The sequence below is a fragment of the Stegostoma tigrinum genome, chromosome 42, assembly GCF_030684315.1.
Source record: "Stegostoma tigrinum isolate sSteTig4 chromosome 42, sSteTig4.hap1, whole genome shotgun sequence".
Taxonomy (NCBI): domain Eukaryota; kingdom Metazoa; phylum Chordata; class Chondrichthyes; order Orectolobiformes; family Stegostomatidae; genus Stegostoma; species Stegostoma tigrinum.
This window is the reverse complement of record NC_081395.1, coordinates 15,325,250-15,344,265: the sequence shown is the minus strand read 5'-3', so window position 1 is coordinate 15,344,265 and position 19,016 is coordinate 15,325,250.

The following is a 19,016-nucleotide window of genomic DNA, read 5'->3' as shown; positions in this document are numbered from 1 at the left end:
CTGCAGGAATTCCCCACGACACTGTCCCAAGCCCAACCATTTTAGCTGCTTCGTCAATGACCTCTCCACCATCAGACAAGGTTGCTCGGTGGTTAGCGCTGCTGCCCCCAGCACCAATATTCAGTTCGATTCCAGCCTTGGGTAACTTCCTGTTTAGAGTTTGCATGTTCTCCTTGTGTCTGTGTGGGTTTCTACCGGTTTCCTCCCGTAGCCCAAAGATATACAGGCTAGGTGGATCAGCAATGGTGAAATGCAGGTTTATGGGGATAGGTTGGTGTCTGGGTGGGATGCCCTTCAAGGTCCACGCATATGGGTCAGTGGGCCGAATGGCCTCTTTCCACACTGTAATAGGGATTCTAAAAGTGGGGATCCACAAAGATTTGGGGATCCAAGAACACATACCGTCAGAGGTGGATCAGATGTTCACTGAAGATTGCACATTATCAACACCATTCAGACTCCTCAGATACAGAAGCAGTCCTTGTTCAAATGCACAACATCTGGACAATATCCAGGCTTAGGCTGAAAGTGGCTAGGACATTTGCATCACTCAAATGCTAGATTATAACCATCTCCTATGAGAGACAATCTAACCACTGCCCCTTGACATTCAATGGTATTACCATCACTGAATCCCTCACTGCCACTATCCTGGGAGTTACCGTTGACCAACTGGAATTGTCATCTCAATGCAGTGGCTACATGATCAGGTCAGGGGTTAGGAATATTGCAGAGGTCAGGAGTGCAATGAAAAACTTCCCACATGCCCTGGATGGGGGAGTGGCTCCAACAACACTCAAGAAGTTTGGCATCATCCAGGACAAAGCAGCATGCTTGATTGTCACCACATCTACAAATGTTGATTTCTCAGTAACAACAAAACAAACTGGAGAAATTCTTCAGCGATCCTTAGACAGCACCTTCTGAACCACTTCCTTCTAGAAAGATAAAGGCAGCAGATAATTGGGAACAGTGTCGGTTGATGTTCTCCTTAAAGCCATTCACAACTTGGAAATATATTAGTGCTCCTTCACTGTGGATGGGTTAAAATCCTGGAATTCCATTCACTAGGGCATAGTGGGTCTACTGCCGGCACATGAACTGTCACAGTTTAAGAAGCCTGCTCACCATGACCTTCAGTTGGGGACAGGTAATAAATTCTGGCCAGCCAGCGATGCCCACTTCCTATGAATGAATTTAAAGAAAGGACTTCAGGCAACAATTTAAATAATTAAAAACAGAACATTGACCTTGACTTATCAAATCAAAAATTCATCGCAGTGCATCTGAGTGAAAACTGAAATGGGGCAGGGGTGTAGAGATAATGGAGTGGTAAGACAATAGGATATACCAGCAGAATTAGGCCATTTGTCCATTGGGTCCACCATTCGATCATGGTTGATATGTTTCTCAATCCCATTCTCTTGAATTCTGCCCACAACATTTGATCCATTTACTGATCAAGAACCTACCTATATCTGTCCAGAAACAGCCAATGAATTGGTCTCCACATACTTCTGTGGCAATGACTTCCACGGATTTACCACCTTCTGACTGAAAATTCAGATTCATACAGCACAGAAAAGTATCTTCAGCCCATCCAGTCTGTACCATCATAACTACAACACATGGAATGCTATTCCCAGTTTCATGCACATGTCCCATATTCCTGAATGTTCTGATATCTCAAGTTCTAATCCAAATTTTTTCTAACGGTTGTAAGGTTTCTGGCCACCATTACCTTCCCAGGCACTGCATTCCAAGTTCCCACCACCCACTGAGTGAAAAGGGTTTCTTCCAAATCCCGTCTGAATCCCCTGCCCCTTACCTTAAAACTAAGCCCTCTCACGATTGACCCCTCAACCAGGGGGAATAATTGCTCTCTATTCACTCTGTCCATACCCCTCCTAATCTTGTACACCTCAATCATGTTCCCCTCATCCACCCCCTGTTTTCACTTCTCTAAAGAAAACTATTCAAGCTCATCTAGTCTCTTGTTATAGCTCAATTTCTCCAGCTCAGGCAACATCCTGTTGGATCTCCTCTGGATCCCCTCTAATGCTACCACATCCTTCCCGTAGTGAACTGCACACAGTACTCCAGCTGTGGCCTGACCAATGCTCTGTACAACTCCAACATTGCCTCCTTGCTCTTATACTCTATGCGACAATTGATTAAAGCAACAGTCCCATATGCCTCCTTAACTGTCCCAATTCAGATGCTCTGCTAATTTCACAGCTCTGCGAATAATTACCCCAAGATCCCTCATCTGGTTTCTCCTTCCAAAATGCATCATCAGACAATTATCAGGGTTAAATACCATCTGCCCCTGGTCTGCCCATCAAACCCACCCATCTATATCTTCCTGTAACATACAATAATCTTCTTCAGCATTACCTACTCTACCAATCTTGATGTTGTCTGCAAATTTGCTTAATACTCCCACCACATTTTCATCTATATTATTTATGTATAAAACAAACAATTAGGGCCCCAGTACTGATTCTGTGGTACACAGCTGAACACTGGTCTCCAGTCACTTGAACAGCCTTCTACCGCTACTCTTTGTGACCTATTACTAAGGCAATTTCTGATCCATCTCACCATGTTTCCCTGAATTTCATGTAGTTCAATTTTCTCAATCAGTATCCCATATGGGACCTTGTCAAAAGCTTTGCTAAAATTCATATCAACTGTATCAACTGAACTTCCGCCATCCGCACACATGATCACATTTTTGAAAAATTCTAATAAATTTGCTAGTCATGTCCTCCCTCTGACAAAGCCATGCTGACTATCCTTAACTAACTCATGCCTTTCTAAGTGTGTATTAAGTCACTCTATAGAATTTTCTCCACTAGTTTCCCTCCAGCTGGCATGAGACTTACCAGTCTATAATTTCCTGATTTATTTCTAGCATCCTTCTTGAAAAGTGGTACCCCATTAGCTATCCTCCAGGTTTGTGGCATGTCCCCTGTGGACAGAGAGGAAGTAAAATTAAAAGTCAGAGCCCCCTGCAACTTTCTGCCTCACCTTCCATGGTATCCTGGGATGCAATTCATCTGGACCAGAGTATCTGTCCTTTTCTAAACCCAACGGAGCCTCCAATACCTTCCCATTTCTTATGTAAAACTGTGTGAGTTCCTCACAGTCCCCTTTCCAGAGTTTTGTCCCTATGTTCTCTTTTTCCAGAGTGAAGACCGGGGAGAAGTATTTGTTTAACACACTTCCAATATTTTGGAGCTTCACACACAGGTTGCCCTTTTGGTCCCAAATGGGCCCAACCCTTTCCTGATTAACCTCTTCCCTTTGATGTTTATTTCAATTATTTTAGGATTTTCCCTAATTCTGTTTGCCAGTCCATTTTTCTGTCCCCTTTTTGCTTTTCTGATTGTATTCTTAAGATCCCTCTTGCACTTCCTATATTCCTTCAGGGCTGCAGCTGAATTGCTCCCTTTGGACTTGTCAAAAGCCATTCTCTGCTTCCTCATCCAGTCCTGAATTGTCCTAGGCATCCAGAGTTCTGTTTTACATTTCCCTCTAAAGGCTACATGTTGGACCTGTACTCTCCCCACCTCCTTTTTGAATGGCCTCCATTGCAAGGAGCTGTTCCCGGTCAACTATGGCCAGATCCTGCTTTATTTTAATAATATCTGCTTTCCTCTAATCCAAAGGCATCTTTTGAAGGCTATCTTTATCCTTGTCCAGAACAATTTGAACCATACCATGTTGTGCTCACTATCACTAAAATGTTCTCCCACAGCCACATCAAACACTTGTCTGGCTTCTATCCGCAGAATCAGTTCCAGCACTGCTCCAGAGATAATGGGAACTGCAGATGCTGGAGTATCCGAGATAACAAAGTGTGGAGTTGGATGAACAAAGCAGGCCAAGCAGCATCTTAGGAGCACAAAAGCTGACGTTTCGGGCCTAGACCCTTCATCTGACCCTTTTTCTAATGAAGGGTCTAGGCACGAAACATCAGCTTTTGTGCTCCTAAGATGCTGCTTGGCCTGTTGTGTTCATCCAGCTCCACACTTTGTTATCCAGCACTGCTCCATCCTTGTTGGGCCCTCTATATATTGATACAAATCCCTTGGACAATTTCAAGAAATCCATTCCCGCTAAACCCTTAACACCCTGATTATCCCAATTTATGTTGGCAAAATTGAAATCCCTTTGAATAATTACCTCATTATTACACTTACTCACCTCTGCGAACTGTCTATATATTTAGTCCTCTATTTTCTGCTTTGAAGTCCTATCATCCATTCTCAGCCCCCTTAACACACCTCAGTTCTACCCAAAAAGCCTTGTTTGAGGACCCTTCTAAGATATCATCTCTCCTTATTGCAGTAATTGAGTCATTAATCATTAGTGTTTGCAAAAATATCCTTTATCCTGGAATGTTGACTTGCCTGTCCAGCCCTTCCCTCAACCGTGTTTCTGTGATGGCAAAATATTAAACTTGTTAAGCACTCACAGGATTAAATGACTAATTCTCTTGACATTCAACTTAGCTGACCTCACTGTGACTTCACAGAATCATAGAATCCCTACAGTGGAAAATCAGGCCATTCAAGCCCACACCAATCCTCAAAGAGCATCTCACCCTCCTACCTTATCCTTAAAAACCTCACAATATCAATGGCTAATCCATTGAGCCTACACATCCCTGGACGCAATGTCCAAGCCACCTAATTGCACAACTTTGGACTCTGGGAAGAAACCGAAGGGCCCAGAGGAAACGCACAAAGGTATGGGAAGAAAGTGCAAGCTTCACACAGAGAGTTGCCTGAGGGTGGAATCAAACCCAAGCCACTGGTTCTGTTAGGCGGCAGTGCTAACCACTGAGCCACCTTCCACCCCTTTGCTTGCATCACTCATCGATATTCTAATGGTTCCTTCCCCTGCCAGATTTGCTTAAACTCCTCACAACAGCACTAGCAAACCTACCTGCAAGGAAGTTGGTCCCAGTGCGGATCAGGTGCAAACCATCCATTTGCATATGTCCCACCTTACCCAAAAACAATCCCAGTAATCCAGAAATCAAAAACTTTCCCTCCGTCACCTCCGAAGCAATCATTTGCCCTATTTTCCTACTTTTGCAAGGTCAAAAATCACACAACACCTGTTTATAGTCCAACAGATTTATTTGAAAACACAAGCTTTTGGATTCTCACTCCTTCAGGTGCGACTGAGAGAGGTGACATCAGAAAAAGAATTTAGATGCAAAAGATCAAAGGGTCATAGAACTGATGCGAATGTATTGAACAAAACGAAGATGGCTGGTAAATCTTTAATCAGTTAGAAAGAAGATGCAGGTTTCGATTGATTAATATGCAAATCCCAGAATTTCTTTTAAGTCATTGCCCCAAGATAACAAAGTTTTATCAGTATACCAGAGATGACCCCTCAGGTCAAACGATGGATTTTAGGCATGAGAGATAATGGGAACTGCAGATGCTGGAGATTCCAAGATAATAAAATGTGAGGCTGGATGAACACAGCAGGCCAAGCAGCATCTCAGGAGCACAAAAGCTGACGTTTCGGGCCTAGACCCTTCATCAGAGAGGGGGATGGGGGGAGGGAACTGGAATAAATAGGGAGAGAGGGGGAGGCGGACCGAAGATGGAGAGTAAAGAAGATAGGTGGAGAGGGTGTAGGTGGGGAGGTAGGCATGAGGCCTTGTTTAGAATCTGTCTCTGTCTTAACTTGAAGTCAAGCTGGTTTTATTTCCAAAGTAAGTATTTATAAAAAGTCACATTGACTGTCTACAAATTGTGTGATTTTTGAACAAAATAGAATGTATCTGTAATTAGAAATCTGCAAATGCAGATTCACCCCACAGATTTGTGTGTGTGTGTGCGCGCGCACACGTGTGAGAGCTGGTGGGAGAGAGAGTGTTCGTATGTTTGAGACTGTGTGAATGAAGGAGGGTCCTTGTGAGTGTGTGTATAGTGTGGTGGAGTTACCTGTAGTGTGACACGAACCCAAGATCTTGGTGGAGGCCATCCTCATGGAGACTGAACTTGGCTGTCAGTCTCTGGTCAGCTACTACGCATTGATATGTGTCCCAAAGTCTACCTTGATGGACATTTACCCAAAGATCTGAGGCTGAATGTCCTTGACCACTGGAGTGTTCTCCCACTGGGAAGGAACATCTCTGTTTGGCAATTGTTGCTCCAAATCTATTCATCTCTTGTCATATATCTGCATTGTTTCACCAATATACCATGCCTCAGGGCATCTTTGCTTGCAGCATATGAAACAGACAACGTTGACCAAGTCAAATGAATATCTGTGGTGCATATGCTGGGTCGTGTTCCCATGTGTGATGGTAGTATCCATGTCAATGATCTGACATGTCTTGTCCTAATCTTTCCTACAACTGGAAACATCTTCTTCACTTCCACTCCAGCATAGCCTCTCAGTATTTTTTGTTTCTAAGTTTCCCCTCATCCTTCTAAACCCATTTGAGTACAGACCCAGAGATTGCACATTCTCCCTGTGACTGCACGGGTTTCTTCTGGGTGCTCCAGTTTCTTCCCACAGTTCAAAGTGCAGGTTAGGTGGATTGGCCACACTAAATTTCCCATAGTGTTTAGGGATGTGTAGGTTAGGTGGATAAGCTATGGAGAATGCAGAGTTACAGGAATACAATTGCTCCTGGGTGGGATGCTCTTCAGGGAGCCAGTGGAAAATGGTTGAGCCGAATGGACTGTTTCCACACTGTGGGGATTCTATATCTGTTCCTCATATAATAAGCCCTTCATTCCTGGAATTATTCTTGTGTACCTTGTCTGGAACCCCTCCAAGCCCAGCACATCCTTCCTCAGATATAAGGCTCAAAACTGCTCACAATATCCAAATGCAGTCTGATTAAAGACTTTTTTCAGCACCAGGAGTACATACCTGCTCTTTTATTCTTGCCCTCTTAAAATGAATGCTAACATTGCATTTACCTTCCTAACTGCCAACTGAACTTGCATGTTAATCTTAAGATAATCATGAATGAGGTCTCCTAGGTCTCTTTGTACTTCAGATTCCCAAGCCCTTCCCCACTTAGAAAATAATCTACATCTCTATTCTTCCCACCAAAGTGCATAACTTAACACTTTTCCTGAAGCCTCATTAACTCACTTTTGAAAGCCTCCTACTTCCCAGACATCCCTTTGCCTGCAAACAATCTCCCTCAATCAACTTTTGAAAGTTTCTATCTAAGACCATCAAAATTGGCCTTGACGCAATTGAGAACTTTAACTTGTGGGCCAGACTAACAAAGTGTGGAGCTGGATGAGCACAGCAGGCCAAGCAGCAACTTAGGAGCACAAAAGCTGACGTTTCGGGCCTAGACCCTTAATCCTTTTCCGTAGCTTTTTTAACACTAATGACATTTCGGTTACTGTTCCCAAAGCACTCCCCAACTAACACTGCCGTCACTTGCCCTGCCTTATTTAGAGCCATAGAGTAGCACGTGACTTAACTTTTATGACTAGCCTGCCATGCAGGACCTTGTCAAAGGCCTTACTGAAGTGCAGACAGACAACTTCCACTGCCCTACTGTCATCGAACTTTTTGGTTACCTCTTCAATAAACTCTAAAAGATTTGTCAAAACATGACTTCCAACACACAAATCCATGCTGACTGTCCAAATGTTGGTTGATCTTGCCCCTCAGCATCCTCTCCAATAACTTGCCTACCACTAATGTCAGGCTCACTGGCCTGTAGTTCCCTGGCTTGTCTTTGCTACCTTTCTTAAACATCTCTGATGAAGGGTCTAGGCCCGAAACGTCAGCTTTTGTGCTCCTGAGATGCTGCTTGGCCTGCTGTGTTCATCCAGCCTCACATTTTACTCCTTTCCGCTGTAGCCCAACTAATCTACTCATCTCTGAACACATTGGGCAATTTAGCATGGCCATTTTACCTAACCTGCACATCTTTGGAAAGTGGGAGGAAATCGAAGCACCCAGCAGAAACCCACAAAGGCAACAGGAAAACATGCAAACTCAAAAGACAATCGCCTGAGGCGGGAATTGAAACAGAGTCCCTGATAATATAAGCCACTGTGCCACTCCATTGTTGTACTCCTTTCTGAATCTATTTATGTTTAAAGCCGGTCCCTAACATAAGATCCTTACTAGACAATCAAACCAAAGCTTTCCCACGTGGTGCTTCCCTTCACCACCGCACCCAGCCCCAGGCATTCTGGACACCTTCTCTGTTCCTTCTCAGACTGCTTCACTGTTAGGCCAACTGTGTGGAAACCCTTCCTAAACTACTTCAAGGCAATACTGACAGCTAAGATACCCTTCCCATACAGCTTCAAAATGATGCTGACTTTAAGGAGACCTTTCCTAGGCTGCTTCAAAACGATTCTGACCTAGGACCCCCTCCCAGGTAAAGTCACTGGAGAATATTCTGGAAATATAGGCTCAAATCCCAAAATGAAATATGAATTCCATAAATCAATTTTAGAATCAAATGTTAGTCCCAGCAATGGTGACCATGAAACTAACAGTGTCATCAAAAACCCATCCGATTCACAGATGCACTTTGTAAAAGGAAATTTACTGTCCTTCCCTACATGTACATATGACTTAAGATCCACTGCAACATTGGCAATTTCTTAACCAACCTCTGAAATAACCTAGCAAGCCTTTCAGCTTAAAATACATATCAGGAGTGGTAACTAATGCTCTTACCAGTGATACCCACTCTCCATGAAGGAATTAGAAAAGAAGACACTAGCATTCCAGATTTACACCAGATGTAGTATGAGAGGCACAGAAAGTATTGGAATAGTCAGGTTGGGAATAGAAGAGGCATGAATCAGAGTTTTAGCAGGAAATAGGCTGAAGCCAGAGGAGATGGGACATGCCAAAGAAGTGAAAATGGGCAGTCTTGGTGATGGAACAGATGTCTGTCAGAATATCAGCTCAGAGTGAAAGCGATGCTGAGGTGTGGAAGTTCTGTGCAGGTTAAGCCACTGGATAAAACAGAATCCAACCATCCAGTCAGATGTGAACTCACTAGTGGAGGAGGCTTGATTAGCTAAATAACCTATGTCTGCTCTAGTTCCTTATGTTCATTCATTGCTGGTACCCTAGCACAAGAATCATTAACAATATCAGAAAAAAAAAAAGAGGCAAGTAGCCATTGGTGGTAGGCAATTTAGTTGCAATAGACTTGAGGGAGAAAGTGGGTGTCATGGAAAAAATGAACACTGGCAGGCCGTCAGAGAGACAGGGAAAAACCAGGGAAGGTTTGGGTTAAGAGATAGGACAAGGAGAAATGTTTGGGGCAGGCTCGTGGAAGGGAGGGAAGCAGCAAAGACATCGGATTGTTTCAATCATAGTGACAAAGAAGTCCATCAGGTCCTTCTGCATCTTGTTGCTGCCGAGGATGGAGGAGCAGCCCCTTGAAAATAAATTACTTGTGTTAGAGATATTAAAAATAGTCAACACACTGTATTTAACACAAAAATGATTTGACTTTATGCAGAATATTTACTCCAACAGCATAGCTGTCAACACATCAACAGAGATGGACTACAATGAACATGGTTCAGTCCTGGGTGTGATTAGCAGCAAAATCCCATCACTTTAGTGTCTTGTGAACTCGCTGGTGTCTCAGCAGTGTGGATGAATCAATGAAACTCTTCCTGCACTTAGAGCAGGTGAATGCTCTCTCCCCACTATGTACTCGGCGGTGGGTCAGGAGGTTGGAGGAATTAGTGAATCCCTTCCCACACTGAGTGCAGGTGAATGGTTTCTCCCCATTGTGAGTGCGCTGGTGTGTCAGCAGGGTGGATGATTGAGTGAATCTCTTCCCACACTCAAAGCAGGCGAACGGTCTCTCTCCAGTGTGAATTCGCTGGTGTGCTGTGAGTTCAGATGATCGTCTAAACCCAGTCCCACAACAAGAGCACGTAAATGGTCTCTCATCAGTGTGAACAAGTTGATGGGATGTCAGTTCCCAGGAGCTTTTATACCATTTCCCACAGTCTTCACATTTGAAAGGTCTCTCCCCAGTATGAACACGCTGGTGTTTCAGCAGGATCGATGACTGAGTGAATCCCTTCCCACATTCAGGGCAGGTGAATGGTCTCTCTCCGGTGTGAATGCGCCGATGAATTTCCAGCTCAAATGGATAATTGAATCCCTTCTCACAGTCTCCACATTTCCAGCGTTTCTCCCCAGTGTGGCTGCGCTTATGTTTTGAGAGGCCAGATGATTGGCTGAAGCCTCGTCCACATACATTACACGTGTATGGTTTCTCTCCACTGTGAACAGTACTTTTACGTTCCATGTTCATAATCTGATATTGTTCAGGTTATAATGAATTGGGTGATGCTTGTGTTCAACTCTCCCACCGCAAATCCTCCCTTCTAATGGAGTACTAGGGAAAAATCTGCAAAACGTGAGGGACAAATAACTAAAAATCACAGGTAGAATCTGAAACTGAGCTGAACAAATGAATGAACCTGGTCATTTATGGAACTAACATTAGAATAAAGTGAGCGTCAAAGCCACTGGATTGTGATGATAACCAAACTGGTTCATTGAAGTCTTTCAGGGAACCAATCACCTGGTCTGGGCCTACATCAGAATCTGCACTCTCTGGGAGGAGGGAGAGCGAGAGAGACAGAAGGTGATATATTGGGATGATGGTGAGACAATTTTTTGTACACCTGAAACTCAATCACAACATCTAACCCCTGAATTTCCACTACTTCAACAGACCAAGGTAGCAGGTTCCTCTCCAAATCCCCCTTCAAGTTGTACACAGGCTTGACTTGATCTGGGATCCTGTACTGGATCAGCAGAAATTTTGTACATTTAAATACTGGGAAAATTGAAATCATTGAAACCGAACTCAAACCCCTCACCACTGTTTCATCCATCTGCTTGGCAATAGTCTGGTACTGGACTAGACTGCATAAGACCATGACATCGTATTTCACCCCAAGATTAGCTTCCAGCCATCCATCCAATCCCACAACCCTACAGGATTTCTGAGCTCCTCTAATTCCAGTCACTTGAGCATTCTCAGTTTTAAATCGCTCCACTATTGGTGGCCCAGAAGCTAGCATCTCCTCTTGTGGACTGATAGAAATGTACCAAAGTGGCATTGGCTGTGAGAGACTTTGAAGAAACTAACACGGGAATGGCAATTTATAAATATGGTTGGTATCCGGGGACAGGGATCAGGGATGGTGGCCACAGAGCCTGGAGCAAAGCAGAGACAGTGGCCAGCCAGCCTGGTGCGGACCGGGGATGGTGGCCAGTAGCCTTGCAGCAAAGATGGCTGCTAGTTGGGAACCAGTGAAGCCAGTCAGACCACATGGAAACCCCTCAAGAAAACATGTCGTGCCTATCTTTTTAGCTTATTCCTTAAATTTTCCCAAACTACACCATTATATCTGTAATGTAATGTGACTTTATTTTTTATTTTCTTTATTTTTTGTACCTAAGATTGTATCTAAGTACCTCATACCTAAGATGGCACTGTGAGTTGGTGACATTATACATTTTTCACTGTACTCTTGTTCTTTTTTTAAACTTGAGTACATGTGACAATAAATATAATTCTAATGCTAAATTATTCTTGCTGATTTGGGGACATATCATTATTCCTTCATCATCACTACGTGAATAACCTGCAACTCCTCACCTAACAGTACTGTGGGAATGCATTCATTACAGGGACTGCAACGATTCAAGATGATAAAGCACCGTCTTCTCGACAGACAGCTAGGGATTGATGATATCGGCCAGATAATGAAGGGGAAGGGGGAAGGGGAGTACGACAAGCTGATTTGCTTCTTTGCCCACTGCATGGGCAAAAAATAGGCTCAATGACCTCTTTCCATATTGGAATCACTTAATGATTTCACAAATAGGTCAATATCAGGGACAAACCTCTGAGTGTAACACTCACCTTGTCTCTAGGCTCAGATCTGGGAGCAACGCCCGCAAGAAAGTAACAGCAAAATACAGCAGGCTCTCTCATACGAAATGAACAAATTCTGGAAATATTCAGCAGGTCAGGCTGTATCTGTGGAGAGCGAAACACGAGTTAATTTTAGCATGTGGACAGAAGAATTAGAAAATAAAAATTATGCTGAACTTGATCAATATAATAGAAGAGAAATGGACTGGACTACAGAAAGAACAGTTTTTGAATTTGGAAGATTCTATCGGGGTATAAAGATGACAAGCAAGCAATGTATGGTTGGGTATGTTTCAAACTTTTTTAGACGTGGTCAGTGGCAGTAAGACTTTAAGCAGAACTAAATACTAGAGACAGAGGAACTTAAACAATAGCAGAAGGGTGATTTTGGAGTGTAGAGGTGAAATGCAGCAGTGGCTATTACTCAGAACCACAGAATCTCCCAGACATAACAGATCAAAGGCTCAGATTGTAGATGTATTGTCAAAAGTACTCACCTTGCAATCAACTTCTCTGTTTTCAAATTTAAAATCTCCTGCTGGAGTCTGAGGCTGGAATGTTATCATAAGCACTGTTCAGTTGGGATGGTGAGATTCCACGACATGTTAAGATTAATAACAAAAAGTTTTAGTAGGTATAAAGATGCATGAATCCCAGGCTGCTTTGGGAGGCAAGGGAGGAGATTGGTGAGGCCCTTGTGAAAATATTTATATCCACAGGTGAAGTACCAGATAACTAGAAGTTAGCTAACGTGGTTCCTTTGCCCAAGAACGACAGCAAAGATAAGCCAGGTTAGTATGACTTTAAAAAGGTAGGGAAATTATTGTAAAAATTTCTGACAAAACAGATTAATCAACATTTGGGAAAGATTGATCAGGGAAAGTTAGCATGGATTTGTTAGAGGGGGATCCTGTGTGAAAGGTGGCGAAATATAATGATGAGGCAGTTCAGTCAATGTGGTTCACATACAATTTAGTAAGGCCTTTGACAAGGTCCCATATGGAAGGCCTGTCTAAAAGGTAAAAGCCCATTTGATCCAAGACAACTGAGAAAACTGGATCCAAAATTAGCTTGCAAACAGGAAGCAAAGGATGGTGGACTATTTTTGTAATTGGAAGCTTGTGACTAGCGATAGACCAGGGATTGATGATTGGACTCTTATTGTTTGCTATGTACATTAATGGCTTGGATATGAATGTAGAAGGTATAATTAGTAAGTTTGCAAATGACACAGAATTGGTGTTGTTGACAGCAAGGAGGCTGATCTCAGGCTACAATCTGATATTGATCAACTGATAAATTGGGCAGAGCAATGTCAGATGGAATTTAATCTTGATAAGTGCAAGGTGATGTACTGTGGGAGGTCTAATATGTAAAGGTCACACACAATAAATGGTAAGTCCCTGGGGAGTACTGAGAAACCAAGGAATCTTGGTGTACAAGTCCATAGATCCCTGAAGGTGTCAGTACAGGTGGGCAAGTTGGTGAAGAAGGCATATAGGATGCTTCCCTTCGTTAGCTGGAATGTGGAATAAAAGAACAAGAAAATCTGTCACAATTTTATAAAACACTGGTTAGGCCACACCGGTTGCCACACTACTGGAAGGACATGACTGTGCTGGAGAGGGTGCTGAGGAGATTCGCAAGGATATTAGTCTCAGTTATAGGATAGTCCAGGTAGGCTGTGTTTGTCTTCCTTGCAGCAGAGGAGGCTGACAGGAGATCTGATTGAGCTACACAAAATTGTGAGATGCATAGGCATGGTTGTTTGAGAGATTCTCTCCATGGTAGGCAGGTCTAAGACCAGGGGGCACAAGTTTAAGCTGAGGAGTAAGTGGTTAGAGGAAATCTGAGGAAAGATGTTTTTTCAGCCAGAAGATGGTAGAAACATAGAACATGTTGCCTGAGAGGGTAGTGGAAACAAGTATGCTTACAATTTTTAAGGAGTATCTTGATAAGCAGTTAAAATTCCAGACCACAATAGGCTATGGACCAAGTGCACAATTAAATTTGGTGTTTTTGGTTTCCACAGATATAGTAGAACAAAGGTTATGTTTTCATGCTTTATGACTTTAGGACTGACTACAGTCGGGAAAAAAAAATTGCACCATTGATAAAATGCCTGGGGAGCAAGTAATGACAGCATGCAATTATTAAGGACCAAGGAGGGATGAGGGGTTTCATTTGCATTGTTCCCTTGGCAATACTAAGGTTGTCTTCATTACAGTAAAGGACATTTGGGGGCATTTCATTGAGATATACAAACCCATGGTATTTTAGATAAGATATACAAAGCAAATCTGGTCCTATCAGCTGATTCTTAAATACAGTTTGGGCATGAGATGAAAGCAAAGAACAAAGACTGAACTTGGACTTGCAAATAAAAAATACTCCTGCACCACTTACACTTTAAGGTCGATAACATCCAGGATCTGATCATTTGGGTCAGGTCTTAATCTGATATTTGACTTGAAATTTCAAATGGGCAATTTGGTGGTGTAATGGTTAGCGCTGCTGCCTCGCTGTGCCAGGGATCTGGGTTTGATTCCAGCCTTTGATGACTGACTGTGTGGAGTCTGCATTTTCTCCCCATGTCTGTGTGGATTTCTGTCTAGTGCTCTGGCTCCTCTCACTGTCAAAATGATGTGTACGCTAAGTGGATTATCCATGCTAAATGCAGGGATACAGGGATAGGGTGAGAATTGGTTAGACAATAGACAATAGGTGTAGGAGTAGGCCATTCGGCCCTTCGAGCCAGCACCACCATTCACTATGATCATGGCTGATCATCCACAATCAGTATCCTGTTCCTGCCTTATCCCCATAACCCTTGATTCCATTATCATTAAGAGCTCTAGAATGCCCTCCACAGTTTGGTGTAGAATGGCCGCTACCTGCACTGCAAGGATTCTGTTCTATTCAATTCTATATTTCCACAGGCAAAGCCTCACATCACAGCCACTTGAAAAATAGTTTCCAAAATAAACATTTGGCTAATAGGGTTAAAGAGAATCCAAAGGGTTTTTTCAAATACTTTAACGATAGAAGAGTAACTAAGGGTATAATAGGGTTCCTTAAAGATCAGCAAGGCCACATATGCGTGGGATGCAGGAAATAGGTGAGATACTGAACAGGTATTTTTTAAATCAGTGTTTGTTATGGAGAAGGATATGCAAGCAAGAGAACTTGAAATAAATAGAATATCTTGGAAAGCGTCCAAATTACAGAGGAGGCAGTGCTGGATGTCTGAAAACACATAAAAGAGGATAAATCCCCAGAAATGGATCAGGTGTACCTTAGAACTTTGTTGGGAGCTACCGCCCCTTGCTGAGATATTTGTATCATTTACAGCCACGGATGAGGCGCCAGAAGACTGGAAGTTGGCTAACGTGGTGCATACGTTGAAGAGGTAAGGAGAAGCCAGAGAACTATAGACTGGAGTGCCTGATACTACTGGTGGGCAAATTGTTTGAATGGATGCTGGTGGACAGGATTTACATGTATTTGGGAAGGCAAGGACTGATTAGGGATAATCAAATGGCTTTGTGCATAGGCAGAGCAATGTCAGATGGAATTTAATCCTGATAAGTGCAAGGAGATGTACTGTGGGAGGTCTAATAAGTAAAGGTTATACAAAATGAATGGTAAATCCCTGGGGAGTACTTAGAACAAAGGAATCTTGGTGTACAAGTCCATAGATCCCTGAAGGTGTCAGTGCAAGTAGGCAAGTTGGTGAGCTTTTTGAAGAAGTGATGAAGAGGACTAATAAAGGCAGAGCAGTGGACATTGTCCATATTGATAATAAAATGTGAGGCTGGATGAACACAGCAGGAGAGATGCTGCTTGGCCTGCTGTGTTCATCCAGCCTCACATTTTATTATCTTGGAATTCTCCAGCATCTGCAGTTCCCATTATCATTGTCCATATTGACTTCAGTTAGGTGCTCGACAGGGTTCAACGTGGTAGACGGGTTAACAATGTTAGATTACATGGAATACAGGGAACACTAGCCATTTGGGTACTAAACTGGCCAAAAGGTAGTGGTGGAGTGTTGCTTTATCAACGGAGGCCTGTGACCAGCAGTGTGCTTCAGGGATCGGTGTTGGGTCCACTGCTTTTCATCATTTATATAAATGATTTGGGTGTGAATACAGGAGGTATGGTTAATGGGTCTGCAGACGACATCAAAATTGGTGGTGTAGTGGATAACAAAGAAGGTTACCTCCGAGTACAATGGGACCTTGATCAGATGGACTGACGGGTGGAGGAGTGGCAGATGGTTTAGTCTAGATAAGTGAGTGGTGCTGCATTTTGGAAGGGCAAATCAGGGCAGGATTTATACACTTATTGGTAAGGTCCTGGGGGCTGTTGCCGAGCAGAGAGCTTGGGGTGCAGGTTCACAGTTCCTTGAAAGTGGAGTGCAGGTAGACAGGGTAATGAAGGTGGTGTTTGGTAAGCTTGCCTTTATTTGTGAATGCAGTTAGGAGGTAATGTTGTGGCTGTACAAGGCAATGGTTAAACAACTTCTGGAATACTGTGTTCAACTCTGGTCTTTCTGTAACAGAAAAATGCTGAGAAACTTGAAAGGGTTCAGCAAAGATCTGCAAGAATGTTGACAGGGTTGGAGGGTTTGAGCTATAGGCAGAATCTGGGCTACTTTCCCTGGAGCGTTGGAGAGTGAGGGGTGACTTTATAGGGGTTTATAAAATCATGAGGGGCATGAATAGGGTGAATAGTGACACAACCTACACCTTCCACCTTTTCAAAATTTTCTCCGTCCCCTAGCACCTCAAATCACCGTGGACATACAGTGTAACCCCCACATCGAGAGCCTAAAAGCCCCCCACTTCTTTGTCTCCTGTAGGGCCAACCAGTCCCCCTCCACTGATGCTCTAATTCACTTGGTTGAACTGGTTCTCACTGTCAACAATTTTTTCTTTGATTCCACCTCCTTCATACAAACCAAAAAAGAGAGGCCATGGACACCGCATGGGCCCAAGCTGTGCTTGCCTCTTTGTATGATTTATGGAACAGTCCCTCTTCTGCAACTACACTGGCATCATCCCTCACTTCTCTCTGTTATATTGATGTCTACATCAGTGCAGCCTCATGCTCCCACAAGCAGCTGGAGCAGTTCATCAACTTCACCAATGCTTTCCATCCCACCTATAAATTCACTTAGACTATTTCTGATACCCTGCTTCCCTTCCTCAACCTCTCCGCCACACCCATTACCTTTCCCTCCAACGGCAAGAGGTGCGTCACCTGCCCCTAAACCTCCCCTCTCACCTCCGTCCAAGGCCCCAAACAATCTTTCCAGATCCAGCAAAGATTCACCTGCACTTCATCTAACTGATCTATTGCATCCGTTGCACCTGATGTGGTCGCCTCTATATTGGAGAGGCCAAATGCAGACTTGGGGACCATTTGTGCGGTATCTGTGCACTGCACACATCAACCAATCCGACCTTCTGGTTGCCACCCATTTTAATTACCCTCCCATTCCCTTAGCGACATGTCCATCCTTGGCCTTGTTTACTGTCAGAGTGAGGCCAAACGTAAACTGGAGAAACAACAAATGATATTTTGGCTTTGGAACTTACAGCCCAATGGCCTCAACACTGACCTCATCAGGTTCAAAATCCCTCTAACCCCAGCCTTATCCCATGTTCAGCCCTCCCCACACTCACCTCCTTGACCTGACCTAACTTGTCCATCCTCCTACTCACCTATCTACTCTACAAGGACCAATCACAATGCTCCCTACCTGCAACCTCCTATCACATCTCTGCTACCCTTCCCTCCCACCAGCCCCTCCCTCTTTATTTCTCAGCTCTCCACCCCTCCTCAGTCCTGACTAAGGGTTTTGGCTTGAAATGTTGACATTCCTGCTCCTTTGATGCTGTCTGACCTGCCATGCTCTTCCAGCTCACATCCGTAGATTCTGGCTTCCTGCATCTGCAGTCCTTATTGTCTCCAAGTGACTGAAATAGTCAAAATGTTTTCCCCAGTATAGGGGAGTCCAAAACCAGGTAGCACAGATTTAAGATGAGAGGGGAAAGATTTAAAAGGGACCGAAGGGGCAATTATTTCACAAGAGGGTTGTGTGTGAAGAGAATGAACTGTCAGACGAAGCGGTGGAGGCTGTTACAATTACAACATTTAAACAGCATCTGAATAAGTATGAATGGAAAGCATTTAGATATGGGCCAAATGAGGCTAGATTAATTCAGGATATCTGATCGGCATGGATAAGTTAGACTGATAGGTATGTTTCTGTGCTGTGCATCTCTATGTCTCCGAAAACATTTGACCCTGCATGTCTGCTCTATCACTCTCTAAAATCACAGCTGATTTGACCGTAACCTCAACTCCATATTCCCACCTACTCCCAGTAACCTTTCACTCCATCACTTATTTGACCCTGCGTGTCTGCTCCATCATTGGATTAAGGTCAGCTGATTGGAGTTACCTCAACTCCACATTCCCACCTATTCCTGGTAACCTTTCACTTCCATCTATCGCCACCTTAAAAATACTCAAATATTTGACTTGCACTTCTATTTTTCATTCATGCATAGGATATGGGTGCTACTGGCTCAGGGTGATTTTGATTTGAAAGGCTACTTGCAAGTGGTGGTGTTTGCAAACATCTACTTCCCAAGTGTTTTCATGTTGTAGATGGTGCTGCTTTGGAAGATACTGTGAAAAGAATTTGAGAGATATTGTAGTGCATTGTGGAGATGGTACACATTACCACCTAACTGTGTGCAATGTCACAGGGAATTAATTTTGAAGAGGCAGATTCTTTACTCAGAGTGCCTGCCAATGCAGTTAACTCAGCCACATTAGGGGCATTTAAACAGTCCTTGGATAAGTATATGGATGATGAAGGGATAGTGTAGGGGATGAACTGAGATTAGTTCACAGGTCAGTGCAACATCGAGAGCCAAAGGGCCTGTTCTGCGCTGTATTGTTCTATGGTGAATAGGCTGCTAAAAGAGTGCACTGTACTTTACTGGGTGATGTTTCTAGGAGATGATCATTAGCACTTGGGGGC